A 12501-nucleotide genomic window follows, 5' to 3' on the forward strand; every position below is an offset into this window, starting at 1 on the left:
TGAACTGTAAACAAAGGTGGTGGTGGATAAGGCAATGTGTAGTAAGGCCTGGCTTTAGCCTCAAGACACAGCCAGCAGTGGATATCCCCCCGCAGACCTCACGAACTGACAAGCGTGGTTTGACTGGCTTGGCATATTGATGGCATCTTCTAACTTGTCTATCCCTCTGCCACTTAGTTTTTGCCAGGGATACACCACAGGCTGCACCAAGTATACACCACTTTTATATCTTAGAACATATTGGCTGGACTGCTGCTCTTCCCATTCAGTGATATGAAGTCAAAGTTAACGACTTTCTTTTTCAAGAAAGTAGACTTGGGTCTAAGATAGGAATCCTTTCAACGGATGAGAAAAGACATTAAATTAAAAATATGATCCTACAATCACCAATGTATTAAAACATTCACACAAGAATCATCAATGAATGATACAATCATTGGAAGTTCTTTGAAAAACAGGAATTCATATTTGTAAAGTTCACCTCATACATTTCTTATTAATCAAAAAACAACAAAAATATTGAACGGGCCTTATTTGCTTCCTGATGTGATGCAGTATTAAATACATAGCATTGTCTATAAAATATTCTTGCCCCAAATATTCCATTTCAATCTAATTAAAGAAGTTCTAGATTTAAGGCTATAAAGCTATGACAAATGAAAGGTGCAATCCCTGATTTAATCTTAAAAGTTAAACATTTTGAGGTCAAATATGAGAATTTTAGTACAGGTATTACATCAGTACTGTTTTTAATTTATCACATTAATTATAGGTAAGAAATAAAATGTCCTTTTATTTTAGAAATATATATATGGGGGGCGGGGACATTTGTAATACTGTCAACAATAATAAGTGGTTGAGGTTGACCTATGAACCAGGTCATGGTTTGATTCCCAGGCAGGGTACATGTCCAGGTTGTGGGCTTGATCAGTGTGGGGTGTGCAGGAGGCAGCTGATCAATGATTCTCTCTCATCACTGATGTTTCCATCTTTCTCCCCCCCTTTCTCTCTGAAATTAATAAAAAAATATTTTAACAAAGAAAAGAAAAATATACTGAAACATAGTGGGGGAATCATCTTGGTGACTGAAACTTACTTTTGGAAGGTTCAATTTAAAAATGTATATACAGCAGGTCCTTGAATAACATTGTTTTGTTCAATGTTGTATTGTTATAATGTTGATGAGATTCCACAGGAACTTAATTCTTTTCTTTTAATATATATGTTTTATTTTACAGAGAGGAAGCCAGAAGGATAGAGAGTTAGAACATCGATGAGAGAGAAACATCCATCAGCTGCCTCCTGCATGCCCCCTACTGGGACCCATCAGTCCGCAGGCAGACACTCTATCCACTGAGCCAAACTGGTTAGGGCCTTAATTCTTATTTACATTAATTAGCCTATGGTAAAACTGGTTTTATTATATATCATTTTGCTTCAAATTACAGAACCTATCAACAACATTAAGTGAGAACTTACTGTATAAATAGAGAAAAAGCAACTATATAGCAAAAGCATAACAATTGGTAAATCTAGCCAAACGGTATACACAGGTATATCTATGTTTACTGCAATCCATTCAACTTTTCTGTAGGTTTAAAAATTTCAACATAAAAAGTTAGGGAGAAAATGTCCTGGCTTGTTTTTAAGATACCCACCTACACCTCTTTTAAGCCAATCAAATTCCTCCAAGCTTCTGAGCCATTAACATCTAACCATTAACACAGTATTCTTTCCCTTCACACACTTAACACTTTCTCAACTTTTGGTTTTACTCTCCCTTTCCTCATAACCCTATAATATGGGTATGACTTTGACATTTGAACTTGGCTTTGTCTTGGTGACCTAGCAAGTTCTTTTACTATACAGATTTTCTCTTCCTTCCAGCAGAAGAGGAAAAATGAAATAGTTGTATAAAATCTCCATCAATAAAAGCTATTATAACAACACACTACAGGAGGCAGTGTTTCACAACATAAGGGCTAACATTAGTAAAAGGATATTAGCTCCCGGATATTTACTGAGTATTTTTAAGAATATGCATGGTTTTCTTTTTGAATGCCATTTCTTTAACCTATAAAAGGGAGATTACGCCTTTTTAAAATAAGGATATCATATAAATGCCAGCTAATACATGCCTACTGTTCTTTGCCAACAAAGAGCTATTTTACATTTCAATAGATTCAACTATAGCCCATACATTGCATTTGATTAGTGCTTTTAAATGTTGTTCAGTGTAGAATAGCGTCTCCTGCCTCCACCTTTGTCCTACAGACTCTCTCAAGTTTTTTTTTTTAATGTAGCACATATTTTTATAAGCTATTGCTTCTTGATATATTTTAACTCACCCTTCAAGCCTTCACTTTTGAACTAATTAACTCTTTCCTCTTATTTAAAAACCTGTCAATTACCAAGACGCAGGACCAAGTGCTCCATCCTCAGCTAACCATTCAGAGTCCTTCATACCTTATTATCTTCATCTGGCTATGGTCCTCTGAAGTACTTGGCCGTTATTATTTTTTTAATGCTTTATTTTTCGTCAACCCTATTTCCATTCTGTGTCATGCTATTCTTCTTATTCATAAACCACACTGCTTATCCTTTCCTCACTTCTTTCTTGGGACTAAGGTTCGCTCCTTTGGGAGACTCAGATCAAAGATGGTTTTTTATATTTGAGGCACTAAAGGCAGATCTTTCATACAGTCACTAATTCAATCAAGCTCTTAGAACAACCTTATAAGTTAGGAGCTACCATCCTCAATTAGAGCTGTAAAAATTGAGTCTATAATAATTTGAATATACAGTGCTGCCATTTAACATGTACAATAAAAAGTATTGTAAGACTATCTTATAAAAGGTAAAAAGCTCTAAGAAATCTAGCTAAATCCACATACCTATACCATAAAGTGTTACTTTTTTTACATTACACATTACATATATGTTAATTTACTTACATATAAAGAGAAGCTCCAGAATGTTAAAATACACTCAGCTTTTGATAAATACCAACACAGAATTACATTAAATAAAGCCTTAAGTCTCTTCCAAATCAGTCTCCCAACCTGCCCACACTATGTGTAATGATAGGTATTAAGGCTTTGGTGACTTTTAGTCCTTACAACATTTTGATCAATGAGGGACCGCACATACAGGATGGGGCAAACATAGTTTGAGTATCTGAAAGTTTATTTTTGTATTATTATTTATTACTAGAGGCCTGTTGCACAAAGAGATTCATGCAATAGGCCTTCCCTTCTCCTGGCTGCCAGCACAGGTTTTCCTCTGGCTCCTGGGACCCAGGCCTTCGCTCTGGCTGGAGCCGCCTTCAGTCTTCCGTCTTCACAGCTCCAGCTCACCTTCAGTCTTCCCTCCGCTGCTTGGAGCCTACTTATGCAAATTAATCACCATCTTTGTTGGTGGTTAATTTGCATATCATGCTGATTAGCCAATGGGAGATGTAGCGAAGGTATGATCAATTACCATGTTTGTCTATTATTAGATAGGATTGTATTATTTCCCTTAAGAACAACTATAAATCTATTTTTGCTCCACCCTGTATTATGGTGGTCCCATAAGATTATAATGGAGCTGAAAATTTCCTATCGCCATAGCACAAGGCATTACACAAATGCCACTGTGTCACAACTGCCTATAGTATTCAGTATCTAATCTAATAATAGACAAACATGGTAATTGACCATACCTCTGCTATGCTTCCCATTGGCTAATCAGCAGGATATGCAAATTAACCCAACCAAGATAGTGGCCGGCAGCCACACAACTGAAGCGAGCAGGTGGCCTGCTTGCTCCAGTGATGGAGGAAGCCAAGGCTCCCCACCTGCCGCGGCCTGCTCTAAGCTCCGAAAGCAACAAAGTTTCAATTATAGAAGCTACACAAACCCCAGATACCTGCTTTCAGCATGCCCTGGCCTCAGAGCTGGAACAGCAACAAAGTTTCAATTATAGAAGGTAAATAAATCCCAGAATAAAAAAAAAAAAAAAAAGGAGAGGCTGGGAGCTTCTGTCACCGGCTTGGCCAGTCTGAAAACAGCCCTCAGCCCCTCATCGAGACTGGCCAGGCACCCCAGTGGGGACCCCCACCCTGAAGGGGGTGTGGTGTGACGAGCTGCAAACAGCCATCAGCCCCTCACCTAGGCTGGTCAGGCACCCAAGCGGGACCCCCACCCTGATCTGGATCACCCTTCAGGGCAAACCAGCTGGCCCTCACCCGTGCACCAGGCCTCTATCCTATATAGTAAAAGGGTAATATGCAAACTGACCCTAACAGCAGAACGACTGGGAATGACTGGTCACTATGACACACACTGACCACCAGGGGGCAGACACTCAATGCAGGATCTGCCCTCTGGTGGTCAGTGCACTCCCACATGGGGGAGCTCTGCTCAGCCACAAGCCAGGCTGATGGCTGCCAGTACAGCGGTGCTGGTGGGAGCCTCTCCCGCCTCCTCAGCCGCACTAAGGATGTCCAACTGCAGCTTAGGTCTGCTCCCCCTGGCAAGTGGACATCCCCTGAGGGCTGCCGGGCTGCCAGAGGAATGTCTGATTGCCAGCTTAAGCCCAATCCCCTGGGGAGCAGGTCTAAGCCAGCAGGTGGTCATCCCCCTAGGGGTCCCAGACTGCAAGAGGGCACAGGCCAGGCTGAGGTGCCCTGGCTGAGGAGGCTTGCTTGCTCCAGTGATGGAGGAAGCCAAGGTTCCCCGCCTGCCGCGGCCTGCTCTAAGCTCTAAAAGCAATAAAGTTTTAATTATAGAAGCTAAACAAACCCCAGGTACCTGCTTTCAGCAGGCCCTGGCCTTGGAGCTGGAGCGGCAACAAAGTTTCAATTATAGAAGGTAAATAAATCCCAGAATAAAAAAATAAATAAAAAAAGGAGAGGCTGGGAGCTTCTGTCGGTGCACAATTTTTGTGCACCGGGCCTCTAATAGTAACATGATGTACAGTTTATAGTCTAGGAGCTGGAGGAACAGATTTTGTCACCCTAAAATATGCCTCTTTGGCATAAGGATTATTGCAGGCTAGTTAATTTTAAGAAAGAGTGTACTTAGGAGAAGCTCAGAAAACAAAATAAAAGTTACCCTGTTACCCTTTGAAAAAGATATCTACATTTGTAAGGGAAACCTTCATTTGTAGATGTGTCTCCCTGGGCTGGGCCAGGATGACTTTAGCTCTAGGAATTTTTATCAGCGCAGAAGACAATGACTTAAATCTGCACAACAATCATACCAGCATTAATCCTTTTACTGTACCCTCCCATAACTGACTGCCCATCATCTTTTGTTTCCAGTTATTTTGGTGAGTTACTCCTCAGTTTTCCTGGGTCTCTCCTATGTATACAGCAGGTATACATATTAAGAAAAACAGGCGCTGAAACCGGTTTGGCTCAGTGGATAGAGCGTCGGCCTGCGGACTGAAAGGTCCCGGGTTCGATTCCGGTCAAGGGCATGTACCTGGGTTGCGGGCACATCCCCAGGAGGAGATGTGCAGGAGGCAGCTGATGTTTCTAATTCTCTATCCCTCTCCCTTCCCCTCTGTAAAAAAACAATAAAATATATTTAAAAAAAGAAAAAGAAAAACAGGCACATGAACCAGGCTAAAAGCCTTGAATTTTCTCTACTCTTTGAGTGGGCTGCACATAGCAACTTCCTTCTTAAGAGGAAAGTTTGAAAAGACAGGAGGAAAAGAATAACTCTGTCCTGGAGAAAATGACAAACACTACCTCAGCCAGATGATCAAGGTCAAGATCAAGAGTGAAAAGTCATGTTGAACCCGGCTGGTGTGGCTCAGTGGTTGAGTGTCAACCCATGAACTACGAGGTCACCGTTGGATTCCAGGTCAGGGCATATGTCCAGGTTGCAGGCTCAGTCCCTAGTGTGGCGTGTGCAGGAGGCAGCTGATCAATGATTCTCTATCATCATTGATGTCTCTATCTCTCTCTCTCTGAAATAAATAAAAGTATATATTTTTTAAAATGTCATGTTGATAGTACACCCGCTTATGATGTGATGAGAAAAATACTTTACCTCTTGTGGTCTTCCTCCTCAAAATCCACAACCCTATAATAACTATGAGAAAAACACCAGACTCCCCAAATAGGGGGACATTCTACAAAATACTCTTCAACACCGTCAAGATCATAAAAAAACAAGGAAAGCGAGAAAGAGTCAAGAGGAGCCTAATGAAACATGACAACTAAATGTAAAGTGCTCGGTGGTATCTTGGAACAAAAAAAGGCACAAGCGAAAAGCTAGGAAATCTGAGTAAAATATGGATTTCAGTTACTGACAATGTATCAGTACTGGTACATTAGTTGTGACAATGTGCCATACAAATATAAGATGTAATAATAAGGAAAACTGTGTGTGTGTGTGGGGGGGGGGGGGAGTATAGAAGCTCTCTGTACTATCTCTGCAAATGTTCTGTAAATCCATAACTCTTCTAAAAGGAAGTTTACTTTTTAAATTGGAAAAAAAAAGATGGGGAGTGCATGGAATTGGAGGTGAGGTTGCATAGAGTAGTCAGAGGTTAGAAAATAGAGGCTGAAAGATGTTTTATGAAACTTGCCCAATATCATGCAGCTAGTAAATTGCAGAGCATAATGGGAAAGCTAAAATCTAAAGAAAAAATATGTAACTGTTAGATATTCACTCCAAGTATCATTGTGCCCTCCATTTCCCAAGCTCCTTTACTAGCGGTTCTCAACCTGTGGGTCGCGATCCCTTTGGCAGTCGAACAACCCTTTCACAGGGGTCGCCTAAGACCATCCTGCATATCAGATTATTTACATTATGATTCATAACAGTAGCAACATTACAGTTATGAAGTAGCAACGAAAATAATTTTATGGTTGGGTCACAACATGAGGAACTGTATTTAAAGTTCCGGCCCTCCGGTCCAGTTTAAGAACCCATTGTAGCCCTTGAGTCAAAAAGTTTGCCCACCCCTGGGCCAGAAGGTTGAGAACCACTGTCCTATACAAATCAGTCTTCCCCACTTTTCATAAATCAAGCCATTAACAAAATAGACCATGAAGTGAACACAACTGGTTTCAAAGGCACTGCTACCATTCTACTCCTTTTTCTACCTTAAAACACAAATGGTGCCTCCAATCAATTGCCTAACTCTGGCTAAACTGATCTAAGTGCAAATATAATCCCTTTATTTTCCAGCTTATTCCCCTGGTTCTTTATGAAAATTGTCCTCAAACCTTAGCTTGCCTATTACCTGTAGGTCTGGTTAAAAGGTTGCTGGGCCACAATCCCCAGCAATTCCGTTTGATCCAGTTGGTGTGTAGTATTTCTGAAAAGTTCCCAGGTGATGCTGCTGGCCTTTTGAACCTTACTTTGTGAACCACTGCTTAAACAAAACTTAAAACAAAACAACAACAACAACAACAAAACTGTGGTAGATTGCTAGCCCTCGGTTTCAATCATTGCCATACGGGATGATTCTTGACTTGCCTGAGCCTAACCGAGCTCATCTGTGAATTTGTAATGATGATTCTTAACTGTAAGATCTCGGGAGGACTAAGGGATGTTTACTTTGGCCAAGAGGTGGAATGTAGGGCAGTGGGTTCTCCAATGGTGGCTACTACTCCCTTCACCTCCCCCTTATCCTCTCTCCTCCCCAACTTTCCTCCACCAAACACAGCCATTCTTGGGCGATAACATGGCAATTCTCAAATTATTGTTCAGATCAAAATCTCCTTGACTAATTAACTAAACGTTAATTAAATGTTCTGATTCCACAGGTCTGGGAACGGTAGATTTCACAAGATCTTTGCCAGGCCGAGGAGACGCACTCGTGGACCAGCGTGACTTCGAGGTCTGGCGCCCAGTCGCCTCCACCGTGCTCAGCTACGGCCCCAGACAGTGGCCGGGCGCTGCAGGCTCCCGCTTACCTGGAGCTGACGGCCCAGGATTGAGACGGTGCAGGAACCCAGGAACCCAGTGCAACGCAGGACTGACACCCAACCACCTGGGGTGGGGGGGTTCCCAGTCGGGGCGCACACTGGGCCTGTGAGCTGATTGGCTGTTCCCCCGAAAGTGGGCAGGTAATAGACAGGCGCCTGCGCAGTGACTCTGGGGGGGGGGGGGGGGGGGGCGCGGGGAGCGCGGGAAGAGATCTGGAGCACAGGTGGCTGGAATTGTTGGCTGGAATTGGCCATTTCACTCCCAGAGAATGGCAGGCTTTCCAGATTCTTCCTATGGAGCAACTTGAGGATAGAAGTAAGGTTCCCAGGTTGGTGTTAAAGCCCCCACCGCCACCCCCTCCTGCTCTCAGACATGAGGGAATGGGTAACCGGGCGGTGGAGGAGCCTGTTCACTGGGCCTGTGGTGGTTGGTAAGAGGCAGTAAACCTGGAAATGAAATGGGGACAGTCGCCCGATGGGTCAGTTCGCCTGTCAGTGGATGAGTGGGTGGGTCGGCCCCACCCCGCGGAATTATCCCACGCCTCACCTCTGCTCTCTGAGATCTTCTGAGGACGTGACATTTAAGGTAAAAGTTGAGTTTTTGTGTTGGTTACATGACACAATGATAACATTTTAAGTATATTGTGCTAAAATAAATAAAATGCTAGTATTTTTAATGCTAACATTTTAAAAGAAGGTAAAATTTGTCCTGGCAGATGTGATAAGAGTGTAGGCCTGGGCACTGAGGGGTCGCTGGTTCCATTTCCTGTCAAGGGCTCATACCGAGGTTGCAGGTTCGATTTCTAGGGTGCATGGGGGAGGCAACCCCCATGTGTGTCTCTCTCTCACATCGATGGTCCTTTCTTTCTCTCTCTCCTCCCCGCTCTCCCTCCCTCCCTTCCACTCTAAAAAGCAATGGAAAAAATATCCCCGGGCGAGGATTAACAACATATTTTTAGAGGTAAAATCTGAGTGAACTGGACAAATTTGAGGATGGAAGTCTTCAAGGATGAAGGAAGAGCCAGTGAGAAGGCTCTTAACTCTAAAGAACTTGGTACGTGAGGGACTAAAAAGTTGATTTGGCTGACACCTCAAGGGGAAGTGAGGTGCGGGAAGTAGAAAAGATTAGAAACGGCTTTTGTGAGGCTGATGAGATAAGCAAAAAGATGCTGCTGCAAGACCATTTAGGCAAAGTTGAGGATTTTGATCTTTAAAGGAAACATGTGGAGCATTTTAAATAGTTAAAGGCTATACAAGCATACCTCAGAGATTGGGTTTGGTTCCAGACCGATGTAATAAAGCAAGTATTGCAATAAAATAATCTTTATTGGTTGTGGAGGGTCTTGCCTTCAGTTTGTAAAAAAAAAAAAAAGCAACACTCATGAAACACAATAAAGCAAAGTCTGCCTGTAATAAAATTTGAAATTTGAATGGATTACTGGCTACAATTCAGAAAACAGATCTTTTGGTGCCTTTAAGAAATCCAAAAAGTAGTGCTTGGTGAGCAGTTAAACACTGGTGTGAATTAGAGACCCCTCAATAGATAAAGTTGTGATGTCTAAACCTTTTGACTTGCTGGTGGCAGCAACTGCCTCTCTTTTTGTTTGTTCTTTTACTGTGGGGTGAGTATATGTTACTATAAGATAAAAAATATGAGTCATTGCTTAAGACAGGAGTCCCTTGGTTGTGACACTGAATTCTGAAAGGCTGCAGTGCTTTGTAGGGCATAGCATAATTCAACTGGATGTAGCCAGCCTACTTGCTGGATGCTAATTACCCTAATGAGTTGATTGTTCTACATTGGATTCTTCCTCTGGATCCATTGTGTTTAAAGAATCATTTTCTTCCCTACAGTACTAGCTCAGAAGCAATCTTATTTTCAGCCCTACACCTCATGTAAAAACTGAAACTGTTCTAAGTTGACCAGTGATCTAGTTTCTTAGCTAAGGAATATTTTTCAGGCCTGTTACTCTCTGAGATGCTTTGTAATCTTCGTCTCTGAATATGCCCTCTTGTGTTAGCAGTTGCTCTCCCTTTCCTGCCCTTCATGCTGATAGGTAAGGGTCTTCAAGGGCATTTGATAAACTTAAAATGTAGCATGAAACATGCATGTGGATGTGTATCTGTATGTGTACACACACCCAGCCTAGGTCCTGCTGCATGTAGAGAGGAAGCTAAAGAGCAGTGGTTAAAGCCTGGCTTTGGAATCAGGCTCCCAGGAGTTCAAATCCAAGCTCTGCCCGCTCTGTGTGACCTTTGGCAGGTTATCTTTTTTGTGCCTGTTTTCTCACCTAGTAAAAAAAGATTGGGGGCAATAACAGTACAACTTGCCTCTTAGAGTTGTACTAAATGACTTTTCACAAGTTAGACACTTGGAACAGTGTCTGGCATAGTAAATGTAATGTAAAAATAAGTAATAATGTGTTTATTTGTGTATGTATATATGAACATACACATTATAAATTCATCTAAAAATGTCTATTTCTGTTCCTCTTAGGGCAGAAGGGAGATTTAGAGGGAGCTGGTGTGTCACCTTTTGCTTTATATCATTTGTAAGTTTCTTCTCCCCCGCCCCTCTCCCTGGCTCTTTTGATGCTATGTTGTGTATTGGTTTATATGATTTTAAAGCCACTTGTTTATGACTTATGTGAAGTTGTTTTAATCTACTCGTTTATGACGAAGGGAAAAAAGTGGCTTTGATACAAGAATGAAGTAAGCTGTACCAGGATGTCATCATTGCATATCTATGTCATTGATAAGCAGTCCGAAGCCCAGCTTCTGTGGGGACCCGCTGGGGGATTATCATAAGAACACATGGAAAAGCCACTGTGGCAAGGGGACATTTAGACTATAAATACTGAGAGTTTGTGAGGACTATTTGAGTTTTGGTTTGGGTGAGGCAACTATTCTCTAACCTAAAAACTCTCAGAAGATCGTTGGGGCATTTGCTCCTGTCCTGGGGAGGTACTCCTTGAAGACATTGTTGATAAACCCACATTAACCTGGTGAAAGAGGTAAGCCCACCTACCAGCACTGATGTCTTTGTACCCTAGCAACATGCTCTAGCAATAGGGATCTTTTACTTCACCCTGCCACCTGGAAATCAGCCCTTTGGTTGGTGGTTGCTGACTCTCTGAGTGCCTCCTCCTTTTAAAAAAGACACACCTCATATGAAATTTAGACTTCATTCCTTCACCTCCCCTTGCCTGGAAAAATAGTGTGATTAATCTGTCATTTGTTGGGAGTATGTTATTTTTCTATTTGGCTTTACTAATATAGCATATTTGGCTTTATTAATAGCATATCCTGTAAGCTATTGGCTTGTGAAATTATGATTCCCACACCATCCTATGCTAAATTAATTTTTGACAAAGACAAAAAATAGTTTCTGGAGCAAAATTTTGCTACCTTCCCAAAAGAAGAAAACCCATGTCATTATTAGAGTAGTTTGAAATATTCTGCTTAAATATGACAAACAAAAAGGGATTTTAGTTTATATAAGTACTATTTTTCTCTTTAGAAAATAGTTAAAGCATAAAAAGAAAAAAACAATAAAAAAATAGTTAAAACAAAAAATACTTTTTAAGTTTCCTTGAAAGGAGGGAAGCTTTGGTTGGGAGGGAATGAATCTAAACTTTGTTCAATTGAATCATACACATTTTCAGGTTGCAGGTCAGGAAACTTTTTTTATTCTATTATGAAATATGTGGGTTTAGTAAAAAAATTTAAAACTCCTCTTATATCATAGTGGTTAAGAGCATATTTTGGAAGACATGTCGAGTTGTGTCCCAAATATATCAGTTTACCAGCTGTGATTTTAGATTACTCTTAATTTAAAAAAATTACGTGTGTGTGTGTGTGTGTGTATTTATTTATTGATTTTAAGAGGAAGGGAGAGGGGGAGAGAGATGGAAACATCAATGATGAGAGAGAGTCATTGATCAGCTGCCTCCTGTGTGGCCCCTACTGGGGATAGAACAGGCAACCCCGGCATGTGCCCTTGACCAGAATTGAACCAGGCACCCTTCAGTCCACAGGCTGACGCTTTATCAACTGAGCCAAACCAGCCAGGTACTCTTATTTCTAAGTCTGTTTCCTCTTCTAAAGATGGGCAAATTAATACTCAATCCTCCCAGGATTACAGCAAACTATTTTGCAGAGGCTGAGGCCCTTTCTTCTCTTCCCCCCTCCTTTCCCTTCCTTTCTAACAAGTGCACTTTTTACATTAAACAACAACAAAAACCCTGAATAATTTAAAAAGAGAGGGTCAGATACTTTAAAAACAGAACTCCAAAAATTATAATTTATACAATGCCATGCACAATCTCATTGGAGGGAAGAATATATCTATCTATCTATCTATCTATCTATCTATATATATATATAATATTAGATTTTAGAGGCCCGGTGCACAAAAATTTGTGCACTGCAGGGGGGTGGGGGGTCCCCTCAGCCCAGCCTTTGCACTCTCGTAGTCTGGGATCCCTTGGGGGATGACCACCTGCTGGCTTAGGCCCGCTCCCTGGGGGATTGGGCCTAAACTGGCAGTCAGACATCCCTCTGGCAGCCTG

Source organism: Myotis yumanensis, unplaced genomic scaffold, assembly GCF_028538775.1.
Source record: "Myotis yumanensis isolate MYYU_CA2020_CCGP unplaced genomic scaffold, mMyoYum1.0.hap1 SCAF_5, whole genome shotgun sequence".
Taxonomy (NCBI): domain Eukaryota; kingdom Metazoa; phylum Chordata; class Mammalia; order Chiroptera; family Vespertilionidae; genus Myotis; species Myotis yumanensis.